The sequence below is a fragment of the Montipora foliosa genome, chromosome 7, assembly GCF_036669935.1.
Source record: "Montipora foliosa isolate CH-2021 chromosome 7, ASM3666993v2, whole genome shotgun sequence".
In the NCBI taxonomy this organism is placed as follows: domain Eukaryota; kingdom Metazoa; phylum Cnidaria; class Anthozoa; order Scleractinia; family Acroporidae; genus Montipora; species Montipora foliosa.
In genome coordinates this window covers 160001-176186 of record NC_090875.1, presented here as the reverse complement: position 1 = coordinate 176186, position 16186 = coordinate 160001, and the positions used below count along the sequence as shown (strand labels likewise).

Below are 16186 nucleotides of genomic sequence, written 5' to 3'. Positions count from 1 at the left end.
GAACAAAAACAACGAATTTCACGCACAAATTCCTTCCTACCTTGTTGTCCTCGGCATTATCTTATTCTCTATTTCTGTGACTTTTACCCGTGTGCTTACAGGATAAATCATGTGATGACAGGACTTATACGAACTGCCATAGTTTATTTAATTTATTTAATTTGTATTTCTCGTTATTTGCTTTTTTCACCCTTTCCATAATACAGGTCATTTGGGGTGGGGGGGGGGGGAGGTATTGCATTAAAAGAATGGATGTTCATTTCACTGAAGCACGATACAGTCCCAAGAGTAAATAACTTCTACTGTTTTTTTTGATGTAAATAGCCCCCTCCCCCCATGGAAAAACACATGTTAGAAAGGATGCATTAACAATAGACTTGATTGCGTGAACAACTTGATTAAGACAATCCTTGATGACGCGAATCGTAATTTTGTCTATCCCAGGGGCCTTATTTGAAGGCATCATTGTTATTATACGTTTTATTTGTTTATAATCAATGGTACTGAGTGTGAACTGGTCAGAAACGGCATATTGTCTCGGTGCAAAAGAGTTCTGGTTAAGTGTTAGGTTGCATTTATTAGCTAGGGATGTGATTTTGTCAACAGTGCTCTGATCAACAGATATGAAGAACTGATTAAATTCGTCTGCAACAGTTTTGTCGTTCTTACTGAATATTCGCTGGAATGTAGATTTATTAGGGATGCGATGCCGGATTGCTTTCCAGGATCTGTTGGACAACAAATTCCTGTTCAGCAATTCTGATTTCCCGTTTTACTTCCTGTCTAAAATACCTGTAGGCAGTCCAGGATAGCGGATCATTTGTTTTCTTTGCTTTCTTACGCCAGTCATCCCTTGTCTTCATCAATCCGCAGATGTTATCTGTTACACATGGGTTTGGTTTACCGATACGGTCCTCGTTTTTACGGAATTGAAACTAGTTTTCTGTGTGGATAACTCGATCAAATAAAACTGTGTTTATGAATAAGCGATTATTAAAAAGCTGTGAGCGACTTTGCGTTGGGGCGTGGGACCTAATACCAACAGGGTAATCAAATCCCTCCCTAGCTCTATTTCTAATGGGCTGGACATATCTTTAACACAGCTATGGGATCCACTGTTCCAAGTGCAGCGAAAGAAGACAACTGAGATGTTTAAGCTTCCTATCACAGAGAAAGGAAGGGAACTCGACAAGGAAATTGAAATTGACGAGGACAAAGACATTGAATACTTCAAAGTCCCTCCTCACAACGAATTATCAGAGAATCTGTACGACTTCAAAATGGTAAGGAACTGCGTCACTGTTTCACTGATATCAAGATACATAACAGGTCAACTGCTCTGCTTGTCTTTTTGCTTTAGTTCCGTTTCAATGCCGTGCATTATTAGAGATCCTTTCTTGTATCCCGTTAGCTTCGAATTATGCGACCAAGGTACTTTTGAGTTATAACTGCAAGTGCATTCTCCTCGACCAAGTCGATCGTTTTCAATTCAGGAAACTCCAAAGAGCAAAACGTTTTCCTTTGTCCTGCAATTTTTTGTCTGATTATAGGCACTATTATACGTCAGTAAGCACACCTTTCACAACATGTTAATGTCTCGCAGAAAAACTACCAGCAAATCCTCGTCTTTATGTAAAAAACGCCACATATATTCTGCAATATGTCCTGAATACACATATTTGCATCGACCAAATTCGGGTCATCCTGTCTTCACATCCACTGTTCTTCGATTTCGTTCCTGTGCTTACCGTTCTTAGTTAGAAATTCTTTTGAATGATCAACAGTTTCATGAGTGTATGCATGCTTTTCTACGTTAACATATGATTTCCAGCAGTCTGAAATAATAGGATTTCCTAGAGCAATCCATTCTTTAATAATTGGAAGGAAAGTGGTCTCACTGTGGTATCTAATACTGCGCTGCATTGTTTAATTTAAGCTTCAGAATGTGGCTTTTACGCGATTAAATCTGTTCCAGCAGAACAAAAACAACGAATTTCACGCACAAATTCCTTCCTACCTTGTTGTCCTCGGCATTATCTTATTCTCTATTTCTGTGACTTTTACCCGTGTGCTTACAGGATAAATCATGTGATGACAGGACTTATACGAACTGCCATAGTTTATTTAATTTATTTAATTTGTATTTCTCGTTATTTGCTTTTTTCACCCTTTCCATAATACAGGTCATTTGGGGTGGGGGGGGGGGGAGGTATTGCATTAAAAGAATGGATGTTCATTTCACTGAAGCACGATACAGTCCCAAGAGTAAATAACTTCTACTGTTTTTTTTGATGTAAATAGCCCCCTCCCCCCATGGAAAAACACATGTTAGAAAGGATGCATTAACAATAGACTTGATTGCGTGAACAACTTGATTAAGACAATCCTTGATGACGCGAATCGTAATTTTGTCTATCCCAGGGGCCTTATTTGAAGGCATCATTGTTATTATACGTTTTATTTGTTTATAATCAATGGTACTGAGTGTGAACTGGTCAGAAACGGCATATTGTCTCGGTGCAAAAGAGTTCTGGTTAAGTGTTAGGTTGCATTTATTAGCTAGGGATGTGATTTTGTCAACAGTGCTCTGATCAACAGATATGAAGAACTGATTAAATTCGTCTGCAACAGTTTTGTCGTTCTTACTGAATATTCGCTGGAATGTAGATTTATTAGGGATGCGATGCCGGATTGCTTTCCAGGATCTGTTGGACAACAAATTCCTGTTCAGCAATTCTGATTTCCCGTTTTACTTCCTGTCTAAAATACCTGTAGGCAGTCCAGGATAGCGGATCATTTGTTTTCTTTGCTTTCTTACGCCAGTCATCCCTTGTCTTCATCAATCCGCAGATGTTATCTGTTACACATGGGTTTGGTTTACCGATAGGGTCCTCGTTTTTACGGAATTGAAACTAGTTTTCTGTGTGGATAACTCGATCAAATAAAACTGTGTTTATGATTAAGCGATTATTAAAAAGCTGTGAGCGACTTTGCGTTGGGGCGTGGGACCTAATACCAACAGGGTAATCAAATCCCTCCCTAGCTCTATTTCTAATGGGCTGGACATATCTTTAACACAGCTATGGGATCCACTGTTCCAAGTGCAGCGAAAGAAGACAACTGAGATGTTTAAGCTTCCTATCACAGAGAAAGGAAGGAAACTCGACAAGGAAATTGAAATTGACGAGGACAAAGACATTGAATACTTCAAAGTCCCTCCTCACAACGAATTATCAGAGAATCTGTACGACTTCAAAATGGTAAGGAACTGCGTCACTGTTTCACTGATATCAAGATACATAACAGGTCAACTGCTCTGCTTGTCTTTTTGCTTTAGTTCCGTTTCAATGCCGTGCATTATTAGAGATCCTTTCTTGTATCCCGTTAGCTTCGAATTATGCGACCAAGGTACTTTTGAGTTATAACTGCAAGTGCATTCTCCTCGACCAAGTCGATCGTTTTCAATTCAGGAAACTCCAAAGAGCAAAACGTTTTCCTTTGTCCTGCAATTTTTTGTCTGATTATAGGCACTATTATACGTCAGTAAGCACACCTTTCACAACATGTTAATGTCTCGCAGAAAAACTACCAGCAAATCCTCGTCTTTATGTAAAAAACGCCACATATATTCTGCAATATGTCCTGAATACACATATTTGCATCGACCAAATTCGGGTCATCCTGTCTTCACATCCACTGTTCTTCGATTTCGTTCCTGTGCTTACCGTTCTTAGTTAGAAATTCTTTTGAATGATCAACAGTTTCATGAGTGTATGCATGCTTTTCTACGTTAACATATGATTTCCAGCAGTCTGAAATAATAGGATTTCCTAGAGCAATCCATTCTTTAATAATTGGAAGGAAAGTGGTCTCACTGTGGTATCTAATACTGCGCTGCATTGTTTAATTTAAGCTTCAGAATGTGGCTTTTACGCGATTAAATCTGTTCCAGCAGAACAAAAACAACGAATTTCACGCACAAATTCCTTCCTACCTTGTTGTCCTCGGCATTATCTTATTCTCTATTTCTGTGACTTTTACCCGTGTGCTTACAGGATAAATCATGTGATGACAGGACTTATACGAACTGCCATAGTTTATTTAATTTATTTAATTTGTATTTCTCGTTATTTGCTTTTTTCACCCTTTCCATAATACAGGTCATTTGGGGGGGGGGGGGGGGGGAGGTATTGCATTAAAACAATGGATGTTCATTTCACTGAAGCACGATACAGTCCCAAGAGTAAATAACTTCTACTGTTTTTTTTGATGTAAATAGCCCCCTCCCCCCATGGAAAAACACATGTTAGAAAGGATGCATTAACAATAGACTTGATTGCGTGAACAACTTGATTAAGACAATCCTTGATGACGCGAATCGTAATTTTGTCTATCCCAGGGGCCTTATTTGAAGGCATCATTGTTATTATACGTTTTATTTGTTTATAATCAATGGTACTGAGTGTGAACTGGTCAGAAACGGCATATTGTCTCGGTGCAAAAGAGTTCTGGTTAAGTGTTAGGTTGCATTTATTAGCTAGGGATGTGATTTTGTCAACAGTGCTCTGACCAACACATATGAAGAACTGATTAAATTCGTCTGCAACAGTTTTGTCGTTCTTACTGAATATTCGCTGGAATGTAGATTTATTAGGGATGCGATGGCGGATTGCTTTCCAGGATCTGTTGGACAACAAATTCCTGTTCAGCAATTCTGATTTCCCGTTTTACTTCCTGTCTAAAATACCTGTAGGCAGTCCAGGATAGCGGATCATTTGTTTTCTTGCTTTCTTACGCCAGTCAATCCCAGTCTTCATCAATCCGCAGATGTTATCTGTTACACATGGGTTTGCTTTACTGATATGGTCCTCGTTCTTACGCAATTCAAACTAGTTTTCTGTGTGGATAACTTGATCAAATAAAACTGTGTTTATGATTACGCGATTGTTAAAAGGCTGTGCGCGACTTTACGTTGGGGTGTGGGACCTAATACCAACAGGGTAATCAAATCCCTCCCTTGCTCTATTTCTAATGGGCTGGACATATCTTTAACACAGCTATGGGATCCACTGTTCCAAGTGCAGCGAAAGAAGACAACTGAGAAGTTTAAGCTTCATATCACAGAGAAAGGAAGGGAACTCGACAAGGAAATTGAAATTTACGAGGACAAAGACATTGAATACTTCAAAGTCCCTCCTCACAACGAATTATCAGAGAGTGATAATCTGTACGACTTCAAAATGGTAAGGAACTGCGTCACTGTTTCACTGATATCAAGATACATAACAGGTCAACTGCTCTGCTTCTCTTTTAGCTTTAGTTTCGTTTCAATGCCGTGCATTATTACAGATCCTTTCTTGTATCCTGTTAGCTTCGAATTATGCGACCAAGGTACTTTTGAGTTATAACTGCAAGTGCATTCTCCTCGACCAAGTCGATCGTTTTCAATTTAGGAAACTCCAAAGTGCGAAACGTTTTCCTTTGTCCTGCAATTTTTTGTCTGATTATAGGCACTATTATACGTCAGTAAGCACACCTTTCACATCATGTTAATGTCTCGCAGAAAAACTACCAGCAAATCCTCGTCTTTATGTAAAGAACGCCACATAAATTCTGCAATATGCCCTGAATACACGTATTTGCACCGACCAAATTCGGGTCATCCTGTCTTCACATCCACTGTTCTTCGATTTCGTTCCTTTGCTTACCGTTCTTTGTTACAAATTCTTTTGAATGATCAACAGTTTCATGAGTGTATCCATGCTTTTCTACGTTAACATATGATTTCTAGCAGTCTGAAATAATAGGATTTCCTAGAGCAATCCATTCTTTAATAATTGGAAGGAAAGTGGTCTCACTGTGATATCTAATAATGCGCTGCATTGTTTACTTTAAGCTTCAGAATGTGGCTTTTACTCAATTAAATCTGTTCCAGCAAAACCAAAACAACGAATTTCACGCGCAAATTGCTTCCTACCTTGTTGTCCTCAGCTTGACTCTGATCCTCCATTTCTGTGACTTTTACCCGTGTGCTAACAAGATAAATCATGTGATGACAGGACTTATGAGAACTGCCATAGTTTATTTAATTTATTTAATTTCTATTTCTCGTTATTCGCTTTTTTCACCCTTCCCATAATACAGGTCATTTGGGGAGGGGGGGGGGGGAGGGAGAGGAGTATTGTATTAAAACAATGGATGTTCATTTCACTGAAGCACGATACAGTCCCAAGAGTAAATAACTTGTACTGTTTTTTTTTATGTAAATAGCCCCCACGCCCCCACCCCCCCATCGTGGGATGGTGAATTTCGTTTGGAGAAAAATACTCTTCCAGTTGCCCTGACCTGACCTGACCCGGAACGTGACCTGCCCTGCAACCTGACCTGACCTGTGAACTGGGACCTGTGTTTTAGACCTGCCGTCGATACGGTATCATTTGATTGCAGATATATGTTGTTTGCCTGTTCGTGGTCGCCGTCTTTTTGAATTGGCATGACCTCGGCTGTTTTCCATTTTGATGGAAAAACACATCAACAATAGACTTGATTGCATGAACAACTTGATTAAGACAATCCTTGATGACGCGAATCATAATTTTGTCTATCCCAGGGGCCTTATTTGAAGGCATCACTGTTATTATACGTTTTATCTCTTTATAATCAATGGTACTCAGTGTGAAGTGGTCAGAAAGGGCGTATCGTCTCGGTGCAAAAGAGTTCTGGTTAAGTTTTAGGTTGCATTCATTACCTAGGGATGTGATTTTGTCAACAGTGCTCTGACCAACAGATCTGAAGAACTGATTAAATTCGTCTGCAACAGTTTTGTCGTTCTTACTGAATAGTCGCTGGGATGTAGATTTATTAGGGATGCAATGGCGGATTGCTTTCCAGGATCTGTTGGGCAACAAATTCCTGTTCAGCAATTCTGATTTCCTGTTTTACTTCCTGTCTAAAATACCTGTAGGCAGTCCAGGATAGCGGATCATTTGTTTTCTTTGCTTTCTTACGCCAGTCATCCCTAGTCTCATAGTTAGTCCAAAAATCTCAGTAAATAGCAGATCAAAAGCATAAAGTTTATCCTCAACATCGTCAAAGACATCAAGTATGGACCATGGTGCCAATGATACACTGCTGTTAAAATCGACAGAACTATAGTGCTGAAAACTTCTGGGGATGGCTCCTGAAAGGTGTAATAACTCTATTCCAGGGGTAAATGTGCCAGAATAAGGCACGTTTATAGCTGAAATAGAGTTATGACACCGTTCAGGAACCGACCCCTGGTTGTAATATAAGCGGGCTTGGAGCGTGCTTCCTTGAATCTTAAGGTGACATTAACTATGTTGTGGTCGCTAATCGAGTTTTCCATAACCGCGGCCATTTGGACTTGTTTTGTATCCGATGCAAGGATAACATCAAGGATTGATTTCGAAGTCTCTGTAAATTGTGTTGGCGTAGTGATCAGTATTGACAAGTTATAGGAGCGACAGAAATTAATGAGGACTTTAGCTTCAGGATTGTTGCTATTCTCAAGTCTGCAGTTCAAACCTCCTAGTAGATAAATTGGCACATTAAACGATGAGGCGTAATAAAGTTCTCTGAGTGGTCTGAATCGAAACAAGATAAGGGAGTGTTCGGTGGTCTATAGGTTGCACAGACAATGAAAGACTTCATGTTCCTAACGTGGATTTTAAGCTACAGTTGGTGGAAGCCAGAGGTGGAAGCCATGCAGAGGCCGTCCTATAATTTCGTGAAACATAAGCACATACTCATTTTTCGTCTGGCAGTCGATACGAGAGATAATGTAGCCAGGAATCTCTATACCCAAATCTGTAACTGAACTATTGAGCCACGTTTCGGATATAGTGAAGATATCAAACTTGTTTTCCATGACGGCTTCCTTTACAAGAACTAAATGCACACGGCATTTAAGCGAGTGAACATTAAGATGTGCTATTTTCACATTGCCAGTTGACTTTTTTAACTCGTTTGTAGTAGAGCAGTTTGCAGGTCCAGGGTTAAGTTCAATATTGTGTAGCAGTTGTATAATACATCTAGAGGATGAGGTTGAATTATCGTAGTAGGCTGTAGTAACGCTTGCTCGTTTGATTCTGTTAGTGACATTCACATGGGTCCGCCATTTTGTGGTGTGTACCGTCTAAGTGTCGAGATTCCAGTTTGCCACTTTAACCAACATAGAATGCGGGGAACATAGACCAAAGTACTCAGTGGTAAAAGGATAGTCTTGTTTGACTTTGTAAGTTATGGAGAAGGCACAAAAAAAGTAAGAGTCCAAAAAGTCGGGAGCTCAGAGACAGACGTCTGCCTGCCATTGCCACGCCAAATACTGAGCCAAACGGACCATTATTCTAGGAGGCTCTGGGGGTATGCCCCCCTCCCAGTATAATTTTACAAAATTGAAGTGTTTTTGGTGCATTTGTTCACGACTTTTGGCCGATCGATTCGACTTGAAGGATAATGCGTCGTTTACTTTGTCAAAAAGCTAAAAGAGATTGAAACAGCCCATACTAAATGCATCAGTAGTGTTATTAAACAGCTCTGTGATTGTCTTTTACAGTGATTTTCCAACGTTGATCTTAGCGGCCAACTTAGGGAAGTGTTACATTCACCATGGGTGTGCACCTCTATGTCCACAATTATCATTTATACATGTCAGTTGTGAAATCACTCCTATATATATGTCGATCCTTTTAAAACACAATATGTGCTAATTGCAAACGAATCAAGCAGGATGGCTGTTCATAGCACATGTTTTTTTACCACTTTGGTTATCTGTAAGGGTTTTTCTGCAAGGATGTTTGGCTACCAGTGCCCATGATGAGGTTGCTGCACACAAAATGTATCAGTCTTGAAAGGGAAAAATGTCTGTTTTCCTAATTGTAGAGAAAACCAGGTGAATGGGGATTACACCAGTTCCAAGAAATTAAAACTGCTGCCAAGGAGACCTTCAGGCGAGTGCAATTTGTATGCCTAAGAGTGCAATTCACTCTACAGGAATTTTGTTTTGTTTAGTCACCCTCCCTTGCATTTTTTTTTTCCTTTTTCCCCACTCCACGCACCAACACTTTTCTAAAGGTCCATCCCTAATGTCGTCACGCAATGCTCCTCCCAGGGAGTTGCCGCTGTGGCACTGTTTCAGCGTGTGACCAGAAATCTAAAACTCTTTTTTAAAATTTCAAACCACAAATCAACACCATTTTATTACTACTCAGTGTGGCAGTGAATAGTTCTTCTTGGCACTTTTGTACTCTCAACTTAGCCTGACCTTGAGATGTTAGTCTTTGCATTGTTTGAGTTTTACTTTAACACCGGCCAGGCACTACAGACAGACAGATTTACAATGGCACACAGATTAATTTCTCACGGCTACTAATTATTGCCATGGCCATTTATAGCCAATTTACCCCAATTTACCCCATCCGTGCCAGACCAAAATTTCACCGTGCTCGTACCATGTCGAGAGGTAGTCTGAGCACAGGTAAAATTGGTACGCGATCCTTAAAATATAGCCCAGCTCGGATAAGCTGTGCGGTGTAAACAATTAGCCGTGCCAAACCAAATTTTCTCTAAGCCTTCGTGCCTTTGGTCAGCACCGATTTGGGAGGGCATATGCAAATCGACCCGCAACTCACTCAACATGGCGCATAGCAGGAAAACGCTGCAAAAGTCGCCAGGAAAATCTCGCGGCATAGCATGGAAGGACCAAGATGTTAAGGAATTAATTGAACTTATGAAAGAAGAGGCAATCATGTTCAGCATAGAAAATGCTAAAACAACAAAGGAAAAATGGGCGGCCTACAAGTGTTTAAGTGAAAATACAAAACAAAGGTAACATTCAGCATGTGGCAAATATTGTACACTGAGACTTGTATTCACTTCACAAGTTCCTTGAAATAATAAGGTTAGGAGGAAAATAGTACATCTGTTAATTTTCTCAACTAGATTGATTTTGAACGTTTGATTTAGCTGCTGGTTTAATCTTACGGACTGAATGAATAATTTTATTTTTGCTTGACTTTTTTTTCAAAAAAAAACCACATACTATTACATATTATTAAATTCTCAACCTCCGATAATGCATTTCAGGTGCTCTGATTGGTTCACTCAATCTCGATTATAAGCTCATATACCTTAGTTTGACCTAAAATGGTAAATGATTGCATTAAGCGTTGCTAAACCAAAAATTTTTTCGCCAGAAAGCGCAATTTCACTTTGAATAAAGCCAACAAAGAAAAAAACATTTTTGGTACGGAGAGTTTGAATCAAGTCTGAATGTTTAGAAGAACGCAAAAAGGCAAGAAATGTTTTTGTGATGTGCCTACCTCTTACACAAGATTGTATCTTCATCAAGTTTTCTCGATTTTGCTCGGATTTTTTCGCTTTTTTCGCTCGTTTTTGGTACCTCCACATTTTTGGAGATAAAGGAATTTAATAAAAGAATTATTCTATTTGTGCTTGGTTATACTACTGGTTATAGCCTACTTGGCGCTACGCACCTCATTGGCTATTTACCATCTCATATTCAACGTGCGCTCATGGAATAATTGTTAAATAGCCTGCAACGCATTTGTTTTGTTTTTGTATCTGTTGACAAAAACTCACTTTTTTTTATATAGGGATACAGTTCTAATTAGAAAGTATCATTAACAAGTGGAAAAAGAATTTTTCAAAGAAGAATTCCAAAGAAGAGAGGAAGACCAAACTTGAGAGAGCTATTGCAGTGTTAAGTGACAGCTTTAAGGATGTTGCTGAACGGGAAATGGATATGCTGATAAAGCTTGAACAGATGCGACATAGAGAAGTGTTGGAACATGAGATACGGTTGAAGGAACTGGACGATGAATGTCAAAGAGAGGAACAACAACATGAACTAATGACAACAGAAAACCATATCCACCGCAAATGATGGATTTTTATAAACAAAACAAGTCCGGGCCCAGTGGCAGTGAAAGCAGTTATTTTGCGTCTTAAGAGCTACTGCCTGTAAATATGAAGAATCCTCCGACAGCACCAAAATTTTGGATTTTTTTTTATTTCACCTAAAACACCGCTTTGATGAACTATTATCGAAAATCGTATCAAAAAGTTCTATCGCGTTTTTGTTTTTTCCGAAAGATTGAAAAGTTGAAAATAAGGGGTGGACGGCCAATTGATCCCCTGGAAAATGATGAAAATCTGTGCAATTTCAAGAAGCTCGTACACAAAAACGGAAAGCAACCCGGGCTTGCCGCTTTGCTAGGTATATAAAAATCTTTAGAGCTACACTGACGTCAAAAAATTATGCAATACTTCTAATTTTGAGTGTACATTTTGATCCGTTGAAAAAAGTGACCTTCGGGTCATTCAGGTCAAGCTAATATTAAGGTCAACTTCAAAAGCCTATAAAACTCCTAGTATACGAATTCATGAATAAATTTATACGTGAAATCAGAGCTTTATCTTTGTACTTCGCTGTCCTGAAGTATCGTTTTTGGCCCGCTAAAAGAAACGTATCCAGGGCAAAAAATCTCGTGGCTATTTTCACTGCACGCAAACACAATGGTTTGAAAGTGTTTGAAAGTTTAAAACCGCTCATGATTGACATTTTTAAAATGCAAACATTTACCATCACTGTTCTAGTACCATTTTGACTCCTAACTTAAAAAACAAGTTCAATACTTTTCAAACATACCTGTTACGTTCACTCTATAACAATTTACAGCTACACGCGACAAGCGCTTGATTGAACCGGCCGATCACGTACCAGCGTAAAGAACATCCTCGAACAATATTTGTTCAAGCTTCGCCTGAAAGCTGTTCTTGTAAGAAGAGTTTTCTGATCGTTTTCACTCAGGATATAGAGTCAGTTACTCTCTCATTAAACATTTTCGCCAAATACGTGTGTTGCGTGTGCTTCAACCTCACATCAATTGGATTAATTAAACAGTTGAAATTTGAGGCAGCTCAAAATATGAAGCGTGACAGAGACAGTCACATTCAAAAAGAGCATTGTCAGTCAGGTTTTAGATTCGGATTAGATAGTTAGTTTCATGTTCGTCACTTTTCTCCGTTTTGCTATTGATGGCATCGTGTAGTTATTCCTCTATACTTAAAGAGAAGTCGTCTTTTCCGTGCGGATCCAACTGGAAAAACCCTGAGGATATTTCGTGTGTCACTCTCAGAGATTGTAAGTTGGATGTCGCATCTCACCTGACATCATGTAAGGTAGCTGACAACAGAATTGAAAACGAAGCTCAATTATTGCTTGCTAGGGCAGGTACTGTTCTTCTTTTTTATTATCATATTTTCTGACTTTTCGATCGACCTTTTCAACCATCACTGTCCCTTGCTTACCATGATGTGTTACTTTATTTACTCTTTGTAGGGGTGTTTATTATTGAAGAGTTTCACACATTGCTGACAGTGTGTCCACGGCATCGGGAAAAATATGGGGTTGGCTGGAGGACTGGAAAGGTCTGATGTTCCATGCCAAGTGAGACTGCGGGACACAAGTCCTCCTCAGCCAAAGGGGATCGTGGAATCAGCAGCAAAGAGTCGGCTTTCGTATTGATTGCGGGGAAAACGTTTCTTCCCATCGGAACACGTAAGAAAATAAATAAACCAAAAGCTTCCTAACCTCTTTCCTCTTCTGTAGGGCCTGCGAACGCCGACAATTTACGAGCTCAAATTTTATTCAGCCGAAAACTACCGTGAAATTGTTTCTGCAGGGATCGTCTGTGTTCGCTGGTTACTTTACCCTTTGGGGTTACGTAATCCTTACATAAGCTTTATTTATTGCTGGCGAGCGTTAGCGAGGCAGCATACTATTCTTGATATTGAAATTTGAATGTAAGATTGGAAGCATGCGAAGTCGATTGTGGTGGGTCATGTCTACTATCCGGGATATTGACACCCGAAATAACGTCACGTACACGTCGTGGAAGGGAATCTTACAGTCACAGCCTTCGAGTCGAGTACGAGTGAATTTATTATTTTATGCAGAGTTAACTGAATAGAGTGAAATCTGAAGTGATAGATTTATATCCCATATGAACCATGTGAGCGTTAGCCCTACTGATGGAAATGGGCCCACACAAGGACAGAGAAAAACTCTGACCAGGGTGGGAATTGAACCCACGACCTTCGGGTTAGATCTCCGCTGCTCTACCGACTGAGCTACAAGGTCAGACGGGAGCAGGCCGTGGGAATTGAAGATGTTAAAGTCATGGCAATGAACATGTACAAGTACAAGGAAAGGTTAACTCTGTTTAAAATATAAGTGCTACACGGCTAACGTTTGTATAAACGTAACCTTTCCTATTACTTTATGCAAATTAGTTGGGAAAACGTGGCGTGTCACGCAATCGCGCGCTCAACTGTGTCATTGAAAAATAAGAGACTGCTCCCAGTCTATTCTCAAGCACGACAATAAATCTAAATTGACATTTAATCAGCTACGCTCAGCATTTCTCAAAAGGATACTCTTTTGCTGAAAAGGGGCCAGAAATTTGAGAACAGAAGTTTAAATTCAAAGAATGAAGTGGCATGCCATTGTTTTGAAATTATCCATTTGCTTATAAAATAGTAATGCCTGCGACACATGCTAAAGATATGCACACCTTTCTTCGCTTTTTAAATACTTTCACGCACATTTCCGGTATCCTCTTTCTTCAAAAATTTGCAGCTGTTTAAAAAAAAAATACCAGTCACTGCTCCCAGTTTCCACGCCAGCAGTCACTTTTTCACTGAAACTCCTAGTACTGTGTGGCATTAAAGTATATGGTTTTTGATCTGAAATAGGGTGCGGATTTTGTACATTTTTTTTTCTGTAGAAGGTGGCATTCTGGCCAGAATTTGAAAAAAAGTTTTTTTGATCTGACATCGAAGAATTCGGTCTTTCTCTAATTATTGGAAGCTGACGTTATGTGCTAGTGAGAGTACTAATTTTAGTACATTTGAGTAATAGTTTCTTTCTTTCTTTTTGTTTAGCAATTTGTAAAAGATGCATAGAACAACTAGTTGAACTCATGAAGGACTTTCCTGTGGAGACGAGTCAGGAAAATATTCCTTGCGTAGCGGAAGCTCAACCCGATTCAGTGGTTTCAGAGATAGTTTCTCCCTCGGAGACACAAAGTTCAGAATGTAGTGAACAAGAGATGGATGAACTGGTAAACGTTCTAAAATGATAGCATTTTAACAAAGAATTTTAAGACGACTGACCCCTTTTGTCGTAAAATCTTTGAACAAATCGATGTTTTACTATGGGAGCTCTTGAACACTCAGACTTTCTCACGTGAACTCATACTCTTATCGTGGTACAGAGGGATTGGCACCCGCATAGAACCTCCCCCCCCCCCCAATCTAATTTAGGTTTTGTTGTAATAAGACATACCAAACTTGTCTGCGTTTTTTAGACAATCCTCAGCTAGCTCTACAAGATGAAGTATTCTCTTTACTTTCCGCATTTTGTACTACGGTGTGCGTATGACTTAAGCCCTCCATGTTGAATTCCACTGTTTTGTAAGAAGGTCAGAAATAATACAAACTGAAAACTTAAAATTCTGCAAGACTACTCAAGAAAACTGGATAAATTGTCAAAATAAATAAATTTCGCTTGACCTTTATGTTAAAACGCAGTTGTTATGACAATATCAAATGACATGGGAACACTTGACACATCTAAATTATCGTGAGGGATGAAAGAAGACCTACTGAAAGTTTTAGCATCACAGAATAAATCCCCTTTCAAAGTGCTGAGAAAACCTTTCACGATGTGGGTCGGGGTGGAACCCTTTCCTCCTTGTACGCACAACGTTTAGGTTCCCTGAAACCTGCAAATAACTTATTTTGCTTCTAATAACTCACAACCAATCACCTTGTTTGCTGTTTTGCTCAAGGAAAGTGAGAAAAGTACAAGCTCCGAGGGGCTGGTAGCAGACATGGAAAAACTATAAATAGGAGACGAACGTTTTCTCCCATCTTCCGAGACTGCAAGTACATCATCATCCAGTGGAGGGGATGGAAAATATCAGCTCCAAAAAGCAAAATTAAATTTTTTTTTAGAAGAATGCGACACGGAGCCACTAGGAAGACGCTGGATGGATTGGCACCAAGTGAACGAAAGGACCAAAGAGCGATATATCAAGCGCTCATCAGAGATAGTCAAGTCAGTTCTGTCAGTAGTATATCCCAATAACTATGCCCATTTGTGGAAAGAGTTGAAAGTCTCTCATACAATGGATAAGATCATGGGCTCAGACTCCGTTCAACTCTCTTCTGACAACAGCTATCTGGAAGCCTTAGCAGAAGCATATAAGAATGCAGCAAGCTGGGACACCCGCCGGCAAGTCCTATCGATTATGACTGGAGTGGCGAGTTACAGAGAAATCTCACGGCACATACCTGGACTCACACAGTACAGATACACTGTGGCAAATCTTCACCGTTTACAGTATGGTAGAGCGGCTCCGGTCCCAGTACATGTACGCCATGTGCCACGTTTACAGATTGATAAAGGGCAACTAGATCACTTCCTCGCTTACATCACCAGCCCACACATAGTACAGGATCTGCCATTTGGAGAAAAAATTCTCAAACTCTCTTCCGGTCGGGTCATTAGCGTCCCCAATGTCATCAGAACGATGGTACCACAACGAATTGCAAAGCAGTACATGGTGTATTGTTCAGAGAGTGGTTTTGTGCCATTTAGTGAGAGGACAATGTTGCGCATCTTGTCCGAATGCCCTGCATCAGTGCGCAAGTCCCTTCAAGGTTTGGACTATATTGCCGCTGAAGGTGCAAAATCATTTGACGACCTGTCTGAGCTCATTAGCCAGACAGCGAGTATTGTGGACTCAGGGACAGCTTTACAAGAGAAACTGAAAGCCGCGAAGCTGTATCTGAAAGGCGACTACAAGGTAAATACAAATGTTGGTTTACCTCTATATACGATGTGAAATCATAATATACAGGACGTTGCGGCATGTTGTAATGAAAAACTGCTATTATCCAGGCTAACCAGTTAACTCCGCTGTATGCGCATCAGTCATTTTAACCGGTGCCCACTGATTAATGTCAACTGAAATAATAATTTAGAAATTATGGTGCTATAAATAAGAATTTAAAAAAGAAAATACGAGACACCAGGCTGTTAAACTTTCAACATAAAGAGGCACTCAAAGCCACTTTC

General features: G+C 39.8%; 1 pseudogene; it reads left to right on the top strand.

The window, feature by feature from the left end:
• The first annotated feature begins 15611 nt into the window (after positions 1-15611).
• The window catches only part of LOC138011202 (uncharacterized), a 4480-nt pseudogene continuing 3905 nt past the window's right edge, over positions 15612-16186 (top strand).